The 23,289-nt window shown below is 38.4% G+C and overlaps 1 long non-coding RNA gene across 1 annotated transcript; it reads left to right on the forward strand.

The window, feature by feature from the left end:
* Window positions 1-646: 646 nt before the first annotated feature.
* Window positions 647-14,675, forward strand: LOC143030614 (uncharacterized). The gene is made up of 3 exons (XR_012966918.1): window positions 647-802; window positions 14,089-14,342; window positions 14,533-14,675. It is a non-coding gene; the product is annotated as an uncharacterized LOC143030614 (long non-coding RNA).
* The last annotated feature ends 8,614 nt before the right edge of the window (window positions 14,676-23,289 follow it).

The raw sequence follows: 23,289 nt of genomic DNA on the forward strand, positions 1-23,289 counted from the left end.
TACCTAAACACATTCCTTACAGGGTATGCTGACCTTCTCCATTGCTGTTGTGATATATATCCATGACATAAAACACACTAATGTAATGGTATCAACTTGTTTGTGTACTGGTTGGTTATTGAGACAAGTAAGGTCATCATATTCAGACAAGCAAGGTAATTGTATTGAAACAGGCAAGGTCATCATATTGAGGCATGCAAGGCCATCACATTGAGACAGGCAAGGTCATCATATTCATACAGGCAAGGTCATCATATTCAGACAGTCAAGGTCATATTCAGACTGGCAAGGTCATCATATTGAGAAGGCAAGAGTCTAGTCATTTGTTAGCAGTATACCACATAGTGGACATCGCATTTACCAAGCTCTCTTTTTGGCTGTTGGGGCAAACTCCCAAGGTGCGGGCAATTCCAATGCAATTAGAATATGACAAGGGTAAACAATGTCGACGGGCGACCCATTTCCAAAGGTTTTATCGCTAGAGGACAAGGGTCACATGAAGAAGTGTCACCCCAGAACGCCGAATAACAACAGTGGAATAAAGATTAGGTTAGGTTACGGTTGGTTAGGTTGAATGAGGGTTATGCTTATTGTCACTTACACAACCGAAAATTTGTATACCCAGGATGGCCCACATGAAGTACTATCACCCTGTCGAAGTCTGGGGTGGCGAAGAATTCTTCGTGTGATCTGAGGACGATGTCTCTGGCAGGCCAAAATCGACATTCAACTTGTTGACAGTTTGTCCAACATTCAAGTAAAGCATTGGTTGGAGTGTCGAGGACTAAAGACAAGTGGAAAGGTACGCTCTCCGTCATAGCCACTTCTGCTGGCCCTGTTGATTGAATATGATGACCTTGCCTGTCTCAGTACGATGACCTTGCCTGTCTCAAAATGATGTCTCAACATGATGACCTTGCCTGTCTCAAAATTATGTCATTGTCTCAATATGATGACCTTGCCTGTCTCAAAGCGATGACCTTGCCTGTCAATGTGATGACCTTGCCTGTCTCAAAATTACAGTCTCAAAATGATGATATTGTCTCAATATGATGACCTTGCCTGCCTCAATATGATGACCTTGCATGTATCGATATGTTGACCTTGCCTGTCTCAAAATTATGACATCTCAATATGATGACCTTGCCTGTCTCAACATGACCTTGCATGTCTCAATATGATGACCTTACCTGTCTCAATATGATGACCTTGCCTGTAAATTGACACCACCTTGGCTCTTAACTACAGTCCCAGTTACGCAGGCACGTCTCAGGCGACGTCACATTTGGTCCCGAACTGGAGGTTGTCCGTGACATTCCGACGGATCGAGGCTGTTGTGAAGTCACGATATTTTGTGGATATAAACTAAACTAAATCTTAGAATGGCACAGTAGACTGTCATTATTAACTGATTATTATTATCATCATTAATCATCATCATCGTTACTTTTTTATTTTTTAACACAGAAGGTATGGTGTTGTGTTCGCCTGTAGTCCCATGTACATTGTATTAAAAAATCTTAAATGTTTTCCAATGTAGAACAGTGTCTTCCCTCCTTGCGTGGAATTAGATAGCCACTATATAAATTGATTACTTTCTTTTGTTTTCATAAATACACTGACATTTTATTTTATACCAATATAATTATGTGAGCTTATGTCCTTCCCCCACTAATTTATTCTATCTCATCCTTAACCTCGTTTGTTCCCAGACATTTGGTCCACCTTCTCCTTAACCTTTTCTAAGGAGGATCATGCCGACAGGAGACCTTTTGGTCCATAACTGGGTGGGATGTGGAAAAAATATAACAATAATAAAAGAAAAATAAATAAGAATTATAGTAATATATATAATGAAAATAAATGCATAGGTATAGGAAGATAATAAACAGGTAACTAGTACATACATATACCAAAGGCTTTTTCACCCTACACGGGGGGGGGGGGAGCCAAAAAGAAAAAGGCATAGAAACCACTCCCACCCATTCCATTTCCTATATATTCCACTCCCCTCCACCCTCCTCCCTCCCTCTTATCTTGGCACCTCCTGGATGACGGGTCATCCCTGCATCCTGTCCACTGCCCTGGGTCAGAAGCAGAAGAATCAGGCATTCATAGATTGGCTACAAATTAGGACGAGGGAATCGTATGAGAGGTACAAAGTAAAGAGAAGGGAAGTTAAGCATAAAATAAAGGAAGCAAATAGGAGAGATGTGAAATGGGGTAAGAGTATGACAGAACATTTTGAAAGCAATAAAAAGATGTTTTGGAAGGAAATTAAAAGAAAAAGAGGAGGCGAATCAAGTAGAGAAGAAAAGGTAAGAGGTGCAGATGGAGAGATGATAATGGAAGAGAAGGCAGTGAGAGGAAGGTGGGCAGAGTATTTTAGGGAGTTGCTAGATGTGAAGGAGGATAGGGAGGGAAAGGTAGTTGCAGTGGGAAGCGCTAAGAAAATGAGAGTGAGGAGTGAGGAGAAATAGGGAAAGATGAAGTGAAATCAGCTGTTAAGATGATGAGAGCAGGTAAGGCACCTGGTCTGGATGAATGCCATGCAGAATGTCTGAAGAAAGGAGGTACAGTTATGGTGGACTGGCTAGTGAGGTTATTTAATGTTTGTGAGAGGGTAGAGTGCCGGAGGACTGGAGGAGTGCCTGTATAGTTCCGCTTTACAAAGGAAAGGGGGACAGGTGTGAGTGTAGTAGTTTCAGAGGAATCTGCTTGTTGAGTGTAGTTGGGAAGGCTTATGGGAGGGTCTTGATTGAGAGGATTAGGAGAGGAACAGAGGGAGTAATTGGTGAGGAATAGTGAGGTTTTAGGACAGGTAGGGGTTGTGTAGATCAGATTTTTGTGGTAAGACAGATATGTGAGAAAGCTATAGGAAAAGGTAAGGATGTTTTGGGGGTTTTATGGATCTGGAAAAGGCTTACGGCAGGGTAGACAGGAAGGCACTGTGGGAGGTACTGTAGATATATGGGATAGGAGGAAAGCTGTTAAGAGCAGTCAAGAGTTTTTACGAGAGTAGTAGAGCTTGTGTTAGGATTAGAAATGGAGAGAGTGAGTGGTTTGAGGTAAAGGTGGAACTTCGTCAGGGGTGTTCAATCTTTACATGGATGGGGTGGTGCGAGAGGTGAATACAAGGGTAGTGGGTCAGGGGTTGGAGATGATTAAAGAAAATGGAGAAAAGTGGGAGGTGAGCCAGTTGTTGTTTGCTGACGACACTGCGCTTGTAGCAGGATCAGAGGAGGGATTGAGGAAGTTAGTGACAGAGTTTAAGAAGGTGTGTGAAAGAAGGAAGGTGAAGATAAATGTGGGTAAAAGTAAGGTGATGAGATGTACAAGGGGAGAGAGTGACAGCAGGTTGGTAGTGAGCATTAAAGGTGAAAGACTGGAGGAAGTGGATAGTTTTAGATACTTGGGTGCGAATGTGGCAGGAAAGGGAGGAGTGGGGGTGGAGGTAGAATGTAGATTGAGAGAAGCGAGTAAATGCCTTGGTGGATTGAAAAGTGTAATGAGAAACAGACATCTGGGAATGGATGCTAAGAGGAGGTTATATGAAGGAGTGGTTGTGCCAGCAATATTGTACGGGGCAGAAACATGGAACACAAGAGAGGAAGAGAGAAGGAGTTTGAATGTGTTTGAGATGAAATGTCTGAGAAGTATGATAGGGGTTACTAGGCTGGATAGAATGAGGAATGAGGAGGAGAACAGGGGTGGAAAGGGAACTGGGAGATAGGGTTGATAAAAAAGTATTAGGATGGTTTGGACACATGGAAAGAATGAGTGAAGAAAGATTTGTAAAAGAAGTGTGGAAGGAGTGAATATGAGGGGGCGTCCTAGGATGAGATGGATGGATGTGGTGAAAGGGGCATTATAAAAGAAATGAATGTCTGTGGAGGAAGGACGGGAGAGGACAGAAGATAGGGGTGAATGGAGAGGGGTTGTGTATAGATGATGCTATGGTGCAAGAGGGGGAGTGGGTAGGGGATGGGGGTGAGGAAGTATGTATGAGAAAAAAAAAAAATTACGTAGCCCGAAGGGATTTCCCCCCGTCATCATCTTTTCTGCAGGTAAGTAGTAAATAATAATTTGGCAGGTAACTAATAATAAATTGACAGGTAACTAATGATGAATAAAAAAAAATAATATAAAATAAATGGCAGTCATTACAGCATCTTGCCTAGGTATTTAGTCATTACGGCATTGTGGTGTGAATGTGAGTGTATGTGGCGCGGACGGGGACGGGTGGTTGGCACCCCTGATGGGGTCAAAGGGCACGAGTTTTGGTACTTCCAGAGGGGGTAGTGCCCGTGCATCGACGTGGGTCGACAGTACCAAGGAAGTACCGTGTGTGTGTGGAGGTGCGAATGAGAGAGAGAGAGAGAGAGACTCGCCCCACGAAGGGAGGGGCTAGTATTAGAAGTTAGGAAGGGAGGGACGCTAGAACGGAGGGAATCGTGAGGTGCGAGTCTTCCGAGGAGGTGTAAGGACCGACCCAGATGCATCCGAAGGAAAAGGATCGTCGACAACAAAACCAAGTAAGTTCCTTAACCCATTCAACTCCGATGACAAGATGTCTTGTCATTTGGTCAAATAGAACAAAAAATCATAAAACACCAAAATGTTTGATCAAACACCAGAAAAATATGACGTCAATCCTCGCTTCGCTGCGAGCGAAGCGAGGATTGACGTCCTATTTTTCTGGTGTTTGATCAAACATTTTGGTGTTTTATGATTTTTTGTTTTATTTGACCAAATGACAAGACATCTTGTCATCGGAGTTGAATGAGTTAAAGGCCAGGCATCTTGCTTAGTCATGTGTGTTACGACTATGTAGTTGTAACAAGCGAAACGTCGTAGCAATAAAGCCTCCTCCGTCCTCACTTGTGTTTATTTCGATAAACTATACAACTGCAATACTTCATACAGATCAATGCTGGACCTCCTGTTATCAAGTCTATCAATAGAACCATGAACTTAAGAAACTACAATGTCTGTTGTAGCTCTGTGCCAAACCTCTTCTACAACATTTGAATATACTATGCAGTCCTTGGACCTATAGAAGACTTTGTGGGCCTAGCTATTCATTTATTTATACGGGCGTTGTCAAGATCAATCAGCAACCTCAGACTACCCATGTAAAGGTAAGCTACTACCCCACATATTATCTTGTGAAGAGTACCAACCCCAGGAATGGTCTTGTAAATATAGCTAACCTAATGTAACGTAACATCTTCAGGATAAACTTGTTAAGATCGGCCACCCCAAAATATTAGCTTGTAAAACAATCCTCAGGTAATCTGAGTTGCGGATCTTTATTATATATATATAATATATATATATATATATATATATATATATATATATATATATATTATATATATATATATATATATATATATATATATATATATATATATGCATATATATGTATATATATATATATATATATATATATATACATATACTGTATATGTATATATATACATATATATACATATATATATATATATATATATATATATATATATATATATATATTAAGGCATATTGAATTGTATGCAACACCAAATTGAGCTCTGAAGGGTTTCCACTGAAGATTTTCAAGTCTTCTGAAGATCTCTAGCATAAATAGGTAAAGAAAAAACTAAGCGATAGAAGCCATCTAATGGGTAAAGCAGAATACAAGACGTTACGCTAATCGCAGATGGGTGATTATAAAGTCAGAAAGTAAACATACATACATATACCAAGGCTTTTTCCCCCTTCCAAGGGAGGTAGCCAAAAAGGGAAAGGCATAAAAAACACTCCCACCCATTTCATCCCTAAATACCCTCCACACCCCTCCCACCCTTCCTCTCATCTGAGCACCTCCTGGATGACGGGTCATCCCTGCACCCTGCCCACCGCCCTGGGTCAGAAGCAGTGTCGCAAGACACAGTACATCCACAGCGAGGCCGCTTCATTTAATCGGCGACCCCCCCTCTCCGTCCCCCTTTGCATATAAGGCGAGGACGGGGAGAAATCCCTTCGGGCTGCGTCAAAATTTACTCACACATACTACCCCAGTTTTAGGCCAGAGTAACTGTCAACCTCTTGTGATCTTTCCCAGTGTTTACTTTCTGACTTTACAATCACCCATTTTTCTATTCTTGTATCAATTGAGAAAATGATAACTACGATTAGTAAAACGTCGTTTATTCTGTTCCACCCATTAGATGGCTTCTATTGCCAACTTAGTTTTTTTCTTTACCTCTCCATGCTAGAGAGATCTTCAGAAGACTTGAGAATCTTCATCGGAAACTCATCAGAGCTCAATTTGCTGTTGTATACAATTCAACATGCCTTAAAGAAAATATCTTACCGCGTTACTCTAATATATGTGTGTGTGTGTGTGTGTGTGTGCAAAAAGGTCACAAAACCACGTGATCCAGTAAATTGGTGAATAAACGCAAAGGAGATTTAATATCTTCAGGGGAAATTTTAGATTCTTTTCCGGTTTCCTTTGTGGTTATTCAGTAGTATATATATATATATATATATATATATATATATATATATATATATATATATATATATATATATATATATATGGAACTAGTGAACCTACTGGCTGGCAGCTGTGGTTTTGGAGAGGCTCGGCGCTGTGTGGTGTCTTCATGGAAAACAACTCTGGTACAGAACTGCGCAGATTTCTCAGTGTCAGAAGTCTTGTCAGCGACCTTCTTATCTTTCACATTGCCTTTGGCGCCGCGGCGTGCTTGCTGCACACGTCTACAAAATCCTCGCCAGTATGACACCTCACAAACTGGTTCAGTTCTCAGAAATCCAATACCTTGCTCTTGGTTGGCTGCCATCATGGGTAGGATGCCAACCTCCACCGGTTCCTCCCAGGGACTCAAGATTCCCTCTTCACTCCAGTGCTCTTCAAGGTTAAAATTTTCCCTCACCCCCTCTCTGAGGGTGTGCGTTTAGCAATCGACTTTGTTCTTCAAAGAGGGCAAGCCTTCCTTCGGATATCTCTCTACTTCCCACTTCTGGCCATCAAATTCCGCCAGGAAGTCCTCGTCCTCAATCGTGCACGGCGCCGCCCTCCGCGGCTCCTATCACTTTCCTCCAAAATAGAAGTGCTCTCTATTGTGGAGGCCATTTGGAAACTGTGACGGGTTTCCTTTGCAGCTTTCATTCCATGTGGAGAACTTGAGAGATTAAACGATCCGTGCTATCAACATATTATGTAGATATTTGACACTCCCCTCGTTACCTGCTCCTATTTGTTACTAGTTTACAGAAGGGTTTCTTTCTTCAGTGCTTATATTCTTACTTGATAACCAAGTAGTAAGACATGAACAAGTTGATCACATTACATTGGATACAAATTAAATCAGCATTTGATAAAGTGGGTGTGGCCTGTAATGTAGTTAGGTATTGTAACAAAAAAAGTTGTTGAATTTTGTTTCCTTTAATATGAAGTTCCACAATACTAATAAATGATGTTACAATAATTCATTTATGTTTATTTACTTATCTATTATATTCATTTCTTTTGTACAGATCAAGTGGCATTCCACTGGTTCTATAACATATCAGATTCAAGCTTAAATTAAACCAATTCAAACAAATACAAAATCAGATAATGAACAGATTTTAGATCTTCTGGTCCCATAAAATATTCACTAAAACCCACTTGAATATATAGGATTTTACCCCAGTATTGTTAAATAATATAAAAATGATAAAGAACTAATTCATACAGAGCATCTGTGTATAAACTTAGTAGAGAGCATTTCATGAGAAAGCTGCACCCCACGAGTCATACAAGATAGACTTCTCTCCTGTGTTGATCATTATATACCATTTGATATTGCTCCTTTACATGAAATTTGCACTGCACAGGTCATGGTAGAAAGGCTCTCCATGTCGGATATCACTTTTGTATTTTAGATCACCTTTATGTGAAAAAGCTGCAGGTCACGGGTCATGCTGCTGAAGAGGCCTTTATCCGGTGTGGGTCACATGATATCTTATATCATCCCTATTTAAAAAACCTGCATCGCACAGGTTACACTGTAAAAGGTTTCTCTCCAGAGTGGGTAAAATCATGATGTCTAAGATGAATCTTCTAGAAAGGCTTATCTTAAGTGTGGGTGAGCATGTGCCATTTGAGACCACTTTTTCGTGAGAAAGCTGCATCACACAGGTCAAATTAGAACTGTTTGTTTCCAGTGTGGGTCATCATATGCAGTTTAAAGAAAACTGCATCACATGGATTACACCGAAAGGGCTTCACTTCAATGAGAATCACAGGTATGGGTCATCTGTGACATTTGAGAACACCCTAACTTGAGATGGCCATTTCGCAGAGGTCAGATTAGAAAGCCTTCTCCACTGTGTGGGTCATCACATGAAGTTTGAGATTACCCTTTCATGAGAAAGCTGAGTCACACGGGTCACAATAACACTGTTTATCTCCACTATGGTTCACAGGTCACATTGAAAAGGTTTCTTTCTTGTGTGGGTCATCAAGTGACATTTGAGAACACTCTTCCGTGAGAGAGTAGAATTGCACAGGTCACACTAGAAAGGCTTCTCTACTCGGTGGGTCATCATGTGACGTCTGAGAACACCCTTTCGTGAGAAAGCTTTATTGCACAGGTCACACTGGAATGGTTTCTCTCCTGTGTGGTTAACCATATGACATTTGAGATCATCCTTTTGCGAGAAAACAGAATCACATAGATCACAATGGAAAGGCTTCTCTCCTGTGTGGGTCAGCATATGACGTTTGAGGTCGCCCTTTCGTGAGAAACATGCATTGCACAGGTCACATTGGAAGGGCTTCTCTCCAGTGTGTGTCATCATGTGACGTTTGAGATCATTCTTCCGTTGGAATGCTGCATTGCACTGGTCACATTGGAAAGGCTTTTCTCCTGTGTGGGTCATTATGTGAAATTTGAGATGATCCTTTAGTGAGAAAACAGAATGACACAGGTCACACTGGAAAGGCTTCTCTCCTGTGTGTGTCAGCATGTGATATTTGAGTTTACACTTTTGTGAGAAGGCAGATTCACACAGGTCACACTGGAAAGGCTTCTCTCCTGTGTGGATCATCATGTGACGTTCAAGATTACCCTTTTTTGAGAATGCAGAATCACATAGGTCACACTGGAATGGCTTCTCTCCTGTGTGGGTCATCATGTGACGTTCAAGATTACCTTTTTTTGAGAATGCAGAATCACACAGGTCACACTGGAAAGGCTTCTCTCCTGTGTGGGTCATTATGTGATATTTGAAATTACTTTTTTGTATGAAAGCTGCATCACACAAGTCACACTGGAAAGGTTTCTCTCCTGTATGGGTCATCATGTGACGTTTGAGAACACTCTTCTGTGAGAAAGCTGCATCACATAGGTCACACTGAAAAGGCTTCTCTCCTGTGTGGGTCAGCACGTGACATTTAAGTTCCTTTTGTGAGAAAGCAGAATCACACAAGTCATACTGGAAAGGCTTCTCTCCTGTGTTGGTCATCATGTGACGTTCAAGAATACCCTTTTTTGAGAATGCAGAATCACACAGGTCACACTGGAAAGGCTTCTCTTAAGTGTGGGTCATTACATGACATTTAAGATTACCCTTTTGTGAGAATGCAGAATCACTCAGTTCACACTAAAAAGGCCTCTCTCCTGTGTGTGTCATCATATAATATCAAAACTGACATTTTTGTGAGAAACTCCATCATACAGGTCACAATGGAAAGGCTTCTCTCCTGTGTGGGTCAGCATGTTACATTTGAGTTCACCCTTTTGAGAGAAAGGAAAATCACACAGGTCATACTGTGTGGGTCACAATGTGACATTTGAGATCAAACTTTCATGAGAAAGCTATGTCACACAGGTCACACTGGAAAGACTTTTCTCCTGTGTGGGTCATCGCATAATATTTAATCTCTTCAATATGAGTCAAATTCTCACAGGCAGCATCAGCTGACTGTTGTACAATTATGTATCACACTATTTGCATAGTAAAATGTAAAGTTAAAGCTGTATTATTCATTCTCTTTCACTCTGAATATCAATAACCACAGAAAATATGATCAAGTCAGTTCACAGAATATGGGGGTCACTCAGCTGCAACTACAAAATAAATATAATCAAGATGCCAATGCCGGCATCTTCATACACCCACTCACACCTCATGATGCCTGTGTAGGTGTCATTGTATGGATGGGGGTTAAGATGACTCATGTGATAACTGCCACAGATGTCACACTGGATTCTCTTTGTTGAATGACAAGTATATGGAAGCTATAGATAGCTCTCCCAAAGAAATGTAGATGGTTACCCTCCTCCTGGAAAAAAAATTAATCTTTTGAGATGCGTAATGATAGGATTGTGGATATTTTGTACAAAAATAATTTCATGCTCAAGTCCCTTTGTACATAAACAGGCCACATGTACACTTCATCACCTAACATGAAATAGGTAGAAATACTTATATGGTTGTATGATATGCTGCATTCTACCCTTTCATTGGAAATACAGTTAAAATCATCAATGCTGGCAATATCATATACCCACTCACACCTCATAACACCTGCGTAGGCATCATTGTATGGAAGGGTTTAAGATGACTCATGTGAGTTGTGCCTCAGATTTCACACTGGATTCTCTTCATCATATGACAAGTATATGGAAGCTATGGATAGCTCTTCCAAAGAAATGTTGACAGTTACCCTCCTCCTGGAAAAAAATTGATATGAATATCATCTAACTCTTTGGGATATGCAATAATAGGATTGTGGATATTTTGAACACAAATAATTTCATGCTCAAATCCCTTTGTACATAAACAGACCACTTGTACACTTCATCACCTTACATGAAATTGGTAGAAACACTAACATATATGGTCCTATGATATGTTGCATTCTACTCTTTCATTGGAAATACAGTGAAAATCATCAAACAGCTACTAACATGCAAACTAATACCACCACAACCAGAATGACTCAAATTTTGCTCTAGCTTTCTCATGTGGTCATGATATTTGGAAGGGAGAATGGACCAGCTGGCTACAGCAGTCATATTTTAATAAAACTCCATAACAAGACTTGAATCCAAACATGAACTACTCTAGAAAGGCTTATTCAGCTCATTTCACTCATAAGTGGTCTGAGTCACAACATTAAAGATACATGGTGTACCCGTGTTGTTATCTTAGCATAATACAACATATAAAAGTTATTAAAGAATTTGTTGAGGTACTATCCATAATTTTTCTAGTCACATTTTGTAAAATACCTGTTAAGAAAATAATTATTATGTTCTCAGACAGTAACTACTATCAAAGATGTAACCCTAGTATATGTGCAAGTGGCGAGATGAAAATGTATGATGGAAGAATTCATGCTTCCATTATACTGGGTTTGTGTATTGTATACACAAACCCAGTCATCTTTCAGGAAACCTAATGTATCTAACCAGTTGTGACACTTGTACTACTGGCAAAATATTTGTTTCCTCATTCTCTTTGAGGAAACTTTATAGTATCATCTCAATTTAAGTGTCCCTATCAAAATCAATGAATGTAAAGCTGGACATTTTGTAAGCTTTGGTCTAATTTGAGCATTTCCCACATTACTGTTTCTCAAATGGATGCTCTCCATATAAACACTACATACAAGAACATAATACTAGTGCATAAATATATACTATCACCAGCACGTATATCTGGTACACTGGTAGGACAGTGGGTTGTGTCAAAGAGTTGATTTGACAAATTTGTATTTGTTTACATTATAGTGAAAGAATATGACTGTGTCAGAGCACACACATTATAATGAATGGTTTACCACTTTTAGCATTTTCACTATAAGAAGTTATGTGTAAATAGGTATGGTATTGATATGATCAAATTTATAATCAATGACCAATATCAACAGCAGTCAAGTGGTGGCTGGTGGTAAGTAATTTGGATACATAGGTGGGCACCTTCTCATGGCTAGGCATGTGAAGCAGCATTTAGCTGTGGAAGGGCCACAGGGCTTTACTCAGTAAATGGGGTGAGATGTGTGGATGTGATATGAATGTATCCCTTTGTTCTGAGTGTTTTTAACCAAAGTTATTTTATATTGTCCAAGCAAAAAATGGACCATGTGTGATTAGATATAAAAAACTATACATATGGTATTTTCACTTGTTGATGGTTACACATTTTGAGGTAACAGTGTTAAAAGGCATTAAATTCTGACAAGTTCAATTTGATTGAGGAGCACTTTATAAAATGTTTTTCTGGTTACTAGGAAATAAAGTCCATATAGCAACCAGTGTTATTAGTGGGGTTTCAATCAACAACTTTGCATCAGATTATTGAGAGTGGATAGCCTTATTCCAATCAGCCACCCAAAGAACTCAATGAGCATTGGAAGAGCATAATACCACTGTCGTCTATCACAGGGTTTCCAGTAATCATAATGTTTGATGGCAACAACAGCAGATCTGTGTCTCTCTTCATATAATTACTGCTTTTCCAGATAATATAACCGTCTTGTGTTATACATTCTCTGCATTAATAATAATTCTCATGGCATGATATGAGCACCCTGTTCAAGTGTTAATGAAAGATTGGCAATATCAATATACGATTCTAAATATTGCTGCATCCTGCCGTTTTCTTTCAAAAGGCCCTTTCCTCATAAAAAGGGGATGGCAGAGTCAAAGTATACCTTTCACCCATCCCACACCCTTTTGTTGGTCTTATGTTCCCCTAGTCAATTGTACAGATGTTGATCAAGCTTACAATAATTTTAAAACTCTGTTCTTGGGTGTATTAGACGATATAGCTCCTACAAAATCCATCAGAGTATAACAACATTCCGAGCCGTGGTTTACTGGTGACATCTTGAATATGATCAAAAGGAGAGATAAGGCTTTAAGAGATTATAAGAAAGCAAAAGATCAATCTGTTTTTGCTATGTATAAGAAGTTACAGAACAAGGTTCAGGTTATGGGTTCAAATTATATACTTTTGTCCAATTCCTAGCAGCAACTATTAATTACTTGCCCCAGGAGGCCAAACACATGGCAAAGGTCCACCACATATCCTCCTATCAAGGATGTCAGATATTAATATTTCATAGTGTGATTCATGTCAGTCAGATATTAACTTCTACTGATAAACTCATGTTCTTTATTTTTCAAGGGATACTCCCACAATTAAATTTTGGTAGAAATATCATGAAAAGCCTATGAATTAATCTATAAAATAATTATTTCTGACACCCTTGAATGAAAAGTAAATTACCCTACCAATCTAATTTAACCTGTCACCTCCTATACATATGTTGGGTTGGGTTAGGTTAGACTCATCCCCCATCCCCTCCATCAACCACTTGACCCCAATGTAACCAGACAAAACACCCAAAACACAAAGAAAACATTACAGAACTGTAATCAATAACATTTAGTGGTATTTTATCATTGAGAAAAGTTATGTCTGTATATTTACCAGATGTTATTTACTGATATCAAAGAGAAATTGGTGCGTTTTGGGTGATGCTCTGCTCCTACTGTATGAGTGTTTTGAGTCCATTTATTCTGATACAATACAAAAAAAAAAAAAAAGTTTCACTTGACTGGCTGTTGAAGCACTTCAAAACCTTATGACTAATAAGAAGTGTCAATTTCCCTCACTTTAGCAATAAACTAACTTCTGGTGAGTGAATGGTGTCATCAACAGGCACTTTGCTTCCACCTTGTGTTTGCCGAACATAACACTCAGAATGAGCAGTGTAACCCAAAACACTCCAATTTCTCTTTGATTTCAATAAATAATATCCGGTAAACACATTGACATAACTTTTTAAATGATGGAATACTACTAAATGTTACTGTTTATAGTTCTGGAATGCTTTGGGTCACAAATTAGGTGTTTTGGGTAATAGCACCCAAAAACATCGACCCACCACATAGGAAAAATTAATCTTTGAAATGCAAAAATGAAAATGAAAAACGTGTCTGCGTGTTACTGGAATAATACAGAATGCAGTAACCTTTAAAAAATGTTCACTCATTTGTAAATTTATGTTTACAGTAAATGAACGCCTGGCATACGTGAATGTAAACAGTGAACAAGAGTTTGATAAGCTGCCTTCAATCTGACTACGAGTTTGGCAGCGGCGCGGCGATCGGATCTAATACAAGCCAGGCACCACAAAGCAAGATCTAAGGACATAAGGTCTAACCACTTCCGACCGAATTTCGAGGGAGTTGGCGCAGCGGCCCCGTGAACGTCACCTGGCTGTTCAAAGTGGGGTTCACGGGTCCTATAGCTGTCAGTTGAAGCTGGTGCGTCGTTCGGGAATGTCGTTGCCTTCGCTCGCACCGCTCCACGCAATTAGTTATATTCTGACAAATATTATATAAAATATTATAGTTCCTGTCTATATATATGAATATATAATATATATGATATATAATATATATATATATATATATATATAATATTATAGTTCCTGTCTTCCTTGGCGTTTCACAGTTTTCTTCAGTGTTTCACAAAGAGAAAACGGACCCAGCCTAATGACGTCAGAAGCTGCGCACAATAATTCAAACGGTCTGACCTGTATATTTAGACCTTGCCACAAAGCAAGCTTGAAACGGGTTGCAGAACACTAGCCATTTCTCGCTGACATGCTGCTCATTTTTGTTACTTTGGTGACAAATTCCCGCGTATCCCTCACAACAGGAATGTTTTATTGATTAGTTTTTGGGTAGCGGCAAACGCAAACATTAACAAAGTTTCCTGACATGTCTAATTTAGTTTTGTTTACAAACGATTCTATTACCGCGGTAGTCAAATGGAGACAAAATACCGATTTCACAATGTTCTAAAGCTTTGATAAGTGTATAGTGACAATTGAATATAGAAAATAAGATAAACATAAACAACAATACACACACTCAATTATTAACAATACCAATTGTGGCTCTTTTACTCATGTAAGTAGCAAGAGTCAGTAGCATGTTACTCTGGATACCAGCAATCCAAATGAGTAGCAGAAGCGAGTAGCATGTTAACGAGAAATGCCGAGTGTGCCGCCACCACAAGAGAACCAGATTCAAACAAAATTGTCATTTCAATCAACAAAAAAGAGAAATTAGGAGGTAGCTCATCAAATGCACATTTCCCACACAAACTTCAACTGTGGCAAATACATTTGACTAAAACACAATGAGATGGTTTTCTTATCTTCAGAGCCCTTGCATGCCTAACTGCCACCCCGGGCCAAATTCTCAGTGACATAAGAACATAAGAATAAAGGAGACTGCAAGAGACCATAAGGCCTACACTAGGCAGCTCCGTATCCATCACCACCTGTCATCCCCATCCATAAAGTTGTCTAATCGTTTTTTAAAACAATTGATAGTTTCAGCGCTTACTACAAGGTTACTAAGTTTATTCCATTCATCGACCACCCATATTAGAACTTAATGAAAGTATAACTGTAAAGATTTATAGTTCAGCAAATCTCCAGACCTCTAAACAAGGTTTCTCTTTTCCATCTAGCATACGAATATACTACACAACGTAGAGAAAAAAAAATAGGCTAATTTCGCTTCAGAACTATTGTCACTTGTAACCACCAAAACAACGTATACTGCCCCAAAAATTATTTTAATGGCAAAAAATAGAAAATATTTATGCATATACAAATACTAAACTTAAATCATTAAGAGATAGAATTCAACATTTACAAGTAGGCTACAACTTTCGAACTTACCAAAATATTCGTGCCCAGTAACCTTGTTGATTGTTCCAAATTTTACCTACTTAAAAAAAAGTGACCCCCTCTCCATCACCACTTCGCACGTCTACCATCACTTGCTTATTATAGCTATTGGCTTGCGAAATAATCAAGCAACCTTTACAAATGTTATTTAATGCCCCTATCGCAGAAAGAATAAGGGGAAAATCTTTCATATTTTGTTCATTCTAACGCAAAATTCGAATATAACGGTAATAAATTTAAGGCTCCGCGGATCTTTTTATTATAATAATTTTGTCAGCCTTCTGGGCGGCATGTCCAGACAAAATTTCCGCCCCCCTCCTTAGATGTGCCGCCTCGGGGTATATGCACCCCCCCCCCACCCTCTAGATGTGCCACCCCAGGGCACTGCATCCCCCCCCCCTCCCCATGTGAGGACCCAGCTTATTTTGTACACAGAGCTGTGAAGTCCACCCACAGTGAATGCACCCCCAGTACCAAACCGTATAAAATTAATCAGTGGACCACTGTGTGTCTGAGATATGAGATGATGTTGTACATGAGGCAACAGGAAGGAATGTCAAGAATTTTGTTAAAATTGATGGTACATCCTCTTTGAAATATCTCGCACAAGTGCACAGGTGCTTTGTAATTGAAAAATCAGTCGACTCTTCAACGATAAATGAAAATGAGATTTGTTTTATGACCTTGGAAGACAAGGGTGTCTGTGTAACAAAAACAAATGTGTTTTGCTAAATGAAATGGTGATTTAGCGGGGGAGGTAAAGTCTCTGCTGGACTTTGTGGTTTTATTTGCAGGTGCGAAGATTATGTACAATGAGAGATAAAAGGAGAGGGTCTTCCTACCTCGACTAACTAGGTCCTTGACCTAGAGACTCCTCCTGCCAGGCCTTGACTTAGGCAGTCCTAGTGCTAGGTACGTGACCTTGATATTCCTAGTGCTGGGTCTTGACTTCGGCAATGTTCCTGCCAGATACTTGACCTGGGCAGTCCCTAGTGCCAGGTACATAACCTAGGACCTTGTGCCGGCCCTTGACTTCGGCAATCCTCTCTTCAACGGTGTAGCCATTCCTAATAAAGGGAGAGGAGGTAGGTCTTGTGGGTTGCCGTGAGATGTGTTACTCATCAAATACAAGTTAGTTCCGTTACATAGGATTTAGTTGTATGGTTGGTGGGCGTGGGTAGATATGGTGTGTATATATATTAAGTCACGGTAACGTAACTGGGGTAGGTATAAGAAAGGTTCAATAGGTCTGATGACATTAGGTATCTCGTGTGGTGACACTGCGGGGGCGTCCTGTTGTTGTCTTACATTGCATTAGGTGTTTTGGGATTGGAAAATTGGTGAGGTCTGCAAGACTGTCTTGCCAAAGACGAGTACCATGTTGCATGTTTGTGGATCACGGGCATGGTTAATGGTTAGTGGGGGTTACAGTATAGCATTAGTGAAAATAATGGTGCATTTTCTTCTCAGGTGTCTCATAGCATGCAGAAAAATGTGTATATTTCTATATTATTTCCTCTAAGTGATCTGTTGCCACTTGCTGTTGTCGTTCCTTAGACTGGCCGAGCAGTCCTGTCTTCCTGAGGAACACCATGGTTGAAATGGGATTTTTCCACAAATCCTTTATAGAATGTATATTGTGTTGTAGGCGTGCGAGATTGTGTTAAATGCATTCTTCCATTGTGCGATGTATAGTATGAGACGAAGTGTTATATCCTGGACAGTCATCCAGTCTCTTCTTGTAGCTTAGAAGGGCTGGATGATGGCCAACTTGCAGTCTGGCCAGGTGAACTCTTGTGTTATTTCTGTTTAGTCCAGTTTTATGTAATGTTTTGCCACTTGAAGTGGGAACCCTTTGTGCTTGCTGCCCCGGGATCCACTATGGCTCTCGACCGCCTTGTGCACAGGCACCCATACAACAAAGGCTCTAAACTTTTTTTCCGTTCATCATTTTAACATCTCTATGACCATCAACACCCATAACTGTAATAAAGAATCACAATGACATGCTTGTATTTAGGATACCCTTCAGCACTAGAACCAGGGCCCTGACATAGGTGTGTAACCATTACTAACCATCACCTACCACGCACGTGATCCACATGCTTGCAACATGGCACTACCTCCCCCTCTAGCTGACCTTGCTTTCCCAGAACAACCACCTTACCACAGAAAACATCTAACGCAGCAGAAATCAGACAAACAAGATATTGCTGCCAAATGTCACCAGACTAACCCATTAAACCCCCTTTATTATACCTATCCCTATTATATTACCCATAAGCTAACACACACACACACACACACACACATATCTATATATATATATATATATATATATATATATATAACATACCTAACCATACTTATTAATCATACGACTAACCCCCAGGAATAAACTCAGGAACTCGGAACTAGACCCATGACTTCTTTTCCACCTTCATATATGTATATACATATATATATATATATATATATATATATATATATATATACACATATATATATATATATATATATACATATATATACATATGTATATATATATACATATATATATGTATATATATATCCATATATATATATATGTATAAATGTATACATATACAAATGTACATATGTATATATATATATACATATATATTGTATATATATATCCATATATATATATGTATATATATATACATATATGTATATATATACATATATATATATATATATATATATATATATATGTGTGTGTGTGTGTATATATACATATGTATATATATATACATATATATATATATGTATATATATACATATAAATATATATATATATATATATGTATATATATATACTGTATGTATATATATATATACATACATACATATACCAAAGGCATAGATATCACTCCCAACCATTTCATTTCCCATATATTCCACAAATAAAAAATAATAAGTCTTAGTACACAAAGTCATCAATGAAAAAAAAATCTAGAGAACAGCACAATTCACCAAATTAATTTTGGTCACAGACAGCCTGATTACAAATTGTGTTAATGATAAAAAGTTATCTAATTTATAAATGCCATTACTGATATTAAGATTAGAACCTTCAGATTTTTTTTTTATAATACTACTTTCTATTATGTTTCTATTGACAAATGAATTACAAGAAATGATAACAGAAGCATTAGTCCAATCAATGCAATGATTGAAATTTTTCATGTGAACAAATAGAGCATTGGATTCTTGTGCTGTTTTAACACTATATGTTGTTTAATTCTAGTTGATAGTTTGTATATACACACATATATACACAAGTTCATTACACCATTACAAATGCCCCCTCTTTTAGTCTCTTCATTGCAACAATCTTTTATTATAAGGCCAGGATTTAATTGGGTATCATCTTTCATTTTTTGAAGGTATATGGGGGAAATTGCATTCTTCACTCTACGCCTCCATTACGTCATGAGGACATGTTCGTATAAATGAACCGATTAAGAACCTTAATTTTTGGTGGAGAAAAATTCCCACCACCCGCTTCAGGATTTCAGTAGAGAAGCGTTTTTAGGGTTTTAGATCACTTGAAACATTCCACCACAAGACGAGGTAGTGAAACCCTAGCTTAAATTACGAAGTTGTAGGCAGAGACTCTAACAAGGATGCAAACACAATTATAAACGCCCGGCGGGTATAACGCGTGGGGTAGGCATTCAACTAAGAGTCCGCCCATGGACAAGTAGGTTCAAGTGTATCAGTGGAAAATATTGGAGATTATGGAAATATTTGAAACAGAGTAGTTTGCCAATTTATATAGGCATGCATCTATGAGTCCGCCCATTGACAGATATGATAGGGAGTTAAGAAAAACCACAAAGACAACACGTTTACACTAGTAGCTAGGAAGAAGGGATCACCAAGAACCTTGCTTGCCCGGACGTAGAAACCAATCAAAATCGTTGTAAATGAAAGGGATTGTGGTCGAGAGTTGCCTTCTCCTAACGATAAATTGGTGGATGTACTAAGGTTAGATATTAGAGGATAGAACAAAATCAGTGATTATTATTATTATGCGTGGCCGGAAGGTTTAGCGACGTAATCTCACATATAACACTCGTGCCATTGAGAGCGTTAAATACTTATCACCCACGTGACTTCTGTATTCGTAGGTTCTTCTTCTCTGGTAATCCAAGGTAAAAATTTTGGCGTTACATACCTATCCCCAATCCAATGTCTTCTGTGGATGGAAAGTACGCCACTGAAGGAGTGACACTGAGGAGTTATATGTTTCAAGTGTTGTGAAAAATCCAAATAACCTTTATGTCATAGATTAGTAAAACAAACTTCATTTAGATTTGAACCTTTTTATTTCCCTTTGCTCTCGACCCCGCGAATGCAACGTAACACACAAACGGCCTAAAAGGGGAGAATGGAATAAAACCGTGTGATGTCCACAAATTACCACGTATTCTAAAATATTGGTCCTCGTAGTTGGGATGGTGGGAGCGAAACACGAACAAACATATTTTGTTCTCAATGAATTACTGTTATTCGTGGTATTCGGGACCGGACATAGTTTTGTTCCCATGAAGGAGTAATCTACATCACGCCCAGTCATTAATAAAAAAACTAGTTGCCATACCATTATGCTCTGTGTCCCACAATGCCCTCACCTGTTTTTATTTCTATTGAACACACTGTATTTACCTAAACATTTTATACAGGGAAGGAGCAACGCTCGTCGGGTTCCGTATCTGATTTTTGTAATACCTGGCCTCAAATTCATGTACAATTCCAACCTAATCTACATCTTTGATTTCCAATTATCATATTTGGACTTGAACTCGTGTATTGTTTCAGCTTGGGCTATATCACTTCCTAAGCTATTCCAAATATTTATGCATCCACATGGAAAGCTGTATTTCTTCACGTGCTTTACACATGTGGTCTTTCTTAATTTCTTAAGACCTCTTATTTTTAATCAGGTCTTTTCTGTCAATGCAATCTATCCCCTTTAGTGACCTGAACACTATAATCATATCACCTCTTTCTCTTTGATCTTTCAAAGTTGGCAGACCCAATGCTTTTAGTCTTTCCATTCAATCTTTCACTATAGTGCTGGTTAGTGATACCAGTCTATAATTAAGTGGTGTCTCCCTGTTTCCACCTATGTGAATTGTCACCACATTTGACCTTTTCCAATCAAGCAGCACAACGCATTCTTTCAATGAACACGTAACAAGACTGTGAATCTTGTCCACTAGTTGTTCCTTACATTCTTTAAAAATCCAGTTTGCGATCCAGTCAGGTCTTGAAGCTTTTGTCTCCTCCAATGACCCCATACTTCTACGTTGATATTTTCTAAGTCTGCTTTTTTCGTCCCCTTCACTTTCCTCCTAGAAAAAGTGCTCTCTTTTGTGAAGACCAATTGGAAACTGACAAGTTTACTTTGCAGCTTTCATTCCATGTGGAGAAGTTGAGAGACTGAACTATCCATTATTGTCAACATATTATGTAGATATTTGATACACACCCTCATTATCCATTCTCATTTGTTTGTTTCTTATAATTCCAAACCTAAACATTCTATACTAATTTACAGATAGAAGGGTTTCCTTCTTCAGAGCTTGTGGTCTCACTTGATAACCAAACAGTAACTCATGAACAAGTTTATCACATTACACTTGTGTGTTTCATGTCATGGACATGGATTAAATCAGCAATTGATAAAGTGAGTGTAGTCTGTAAGTAATGTGTTTAGGTAATGTAACAAAATAGTATTTAACTTTTGTTTCCTTTATTGTGAATTTTCACAATACTAATGAATGGTACTACAATAATTAATTTGTGTTTGTTTACTTATCTATATAATTTATTTGTTTTAGACAGATCGAGTGGGATTCCACTGGTTCTCAAGCTTAAATCAAACCATTTCAAACAAATATAAATTCAGATACTGAACAGACTTCGGACCTTGTGGTCCCATAAAATATTCACTAAAACCGACTGGAGTATGTCAAATAAATAATAATAAAAAATCATAAAGTGCTTGTTCTTACAGAGCATCTGTGTTTAACAAACTTGGAAGAAAGCGTAAAAAAGAGCCATTTATATATATTTTTCGGGAGGTATATTACATTCATTTCCGCCTTGAATGTCATAGGTCTGAGTTTGAATCTAACAAACGTCTCTCCACAGCTTCAGTCTTTAGTGAGAAATGTGCAATGCAATGTCACACTAGAAAAGTTTTGCTCTTGCATGAATTATCATGGGACTTGAAAGCATCTTACGAGAAAATTGCACCGCACAAGTCACACTGGAAAGACTTCTTTCCTATATTGATCATGTGGGGCGTCACATGGTATTTCAGAGCCCCCCTTACATGAGATCACAACTTAGTTAGATTCAAACTCCTAAACAATTTTAGAATAGATACTTGTGTTTCTAAAATATCCGATTTCAGTAAAGCTCAGTTCATAGGACTACGTCAGGAGCTTCAGCTTACAGATTGGGAGGCAAAATTAAACAAAAGACCTGTCGATCAGATGTGGGAAATACTTCAAAATACGCTTACATTCCTTTTAAGGACAGACGTCCCCCAAATCAGGCTCGACGAAGAAACTGAAAAAAGTATTGCTAAAAAGAGACAGGCTTATAAGAAATATAAGTGCTCGGGTGCATCTAATGACTATGAAAGTTATGTATCAATACAGAGAGATTTAAAAAAGACAATAAGAAAAAGAAAATGACGATACGAAATGAACATCGCTGATACATCCAAAGAGAATCCCAAAGAATTCTATAGTTACATTAGAGATAAAAAGGTTGTTAGGAATCACATTGGTCCACTATTATCTGATGACGATCAACTTGAATAGTGAAATGAAGGAATGTGTAATATCTTAAACAATTATTTTAGCTCGGTATTCGTAAACGAAACACCCACCTCAAAGTGAACTCCAAACTGAAACCTGTGAAAAGTCTGGGGTAAACTTACTACGGTAAATATAACAAAATAAAAAATTAAAAGGTGTATAGATAAACTCAAAGTTAATAAAACACCAGGGCCTGGCGGTTGGCATCCAAGAATCTTAAAGGAAATTAAAAATGAGATTGTTGTTCCATTAGAAATTATTTTCAAGAAATCCATCATATCCGGAGATGTCCCAAGAGAATGGAAGCTAGCTAACGTTACTCCCATATTCCAAAAAGGTGACAAAAAGAAGCCAAATAACTATAGGCCTATAAGTTTGACTTCAATCATAGGAAAAATAATGGAAACTATCATCAGAGATGCTATCAAACATCATGTAGAAAGTAACCGTTTGATAAATGATAGCCAGCATGGTTTCAGACGGAAACGTTCTTGCGTGACTAACTTACTTTCTACAACCCAGTTATCTCGAATTATGACAAAAGAAACAATATAGATTTAATATATCTAGACTTTGCAAAATATTTTGATACCGTCCCACACGAAAGACTACTTACTAAATTAGCTTTACACGGAATAAGTG

The sequence above is a fragment of the Oratosquilla oratoria genome, chromosome 12, assembly GCF_046742065.1.
Source record: "Oratosquilla oratoria isolate Oo_2021 chromosome 12, ASM4674206v1, whole genome shotgun sequence".
Taxonomy (NCBI): domain Eukaryota; kingdom Metazoa; phylum Arthropoda; class Malacostraca; order Stomatopoda; family Squillidae; genus Oratosquilla; species Oratosquilla oratoria.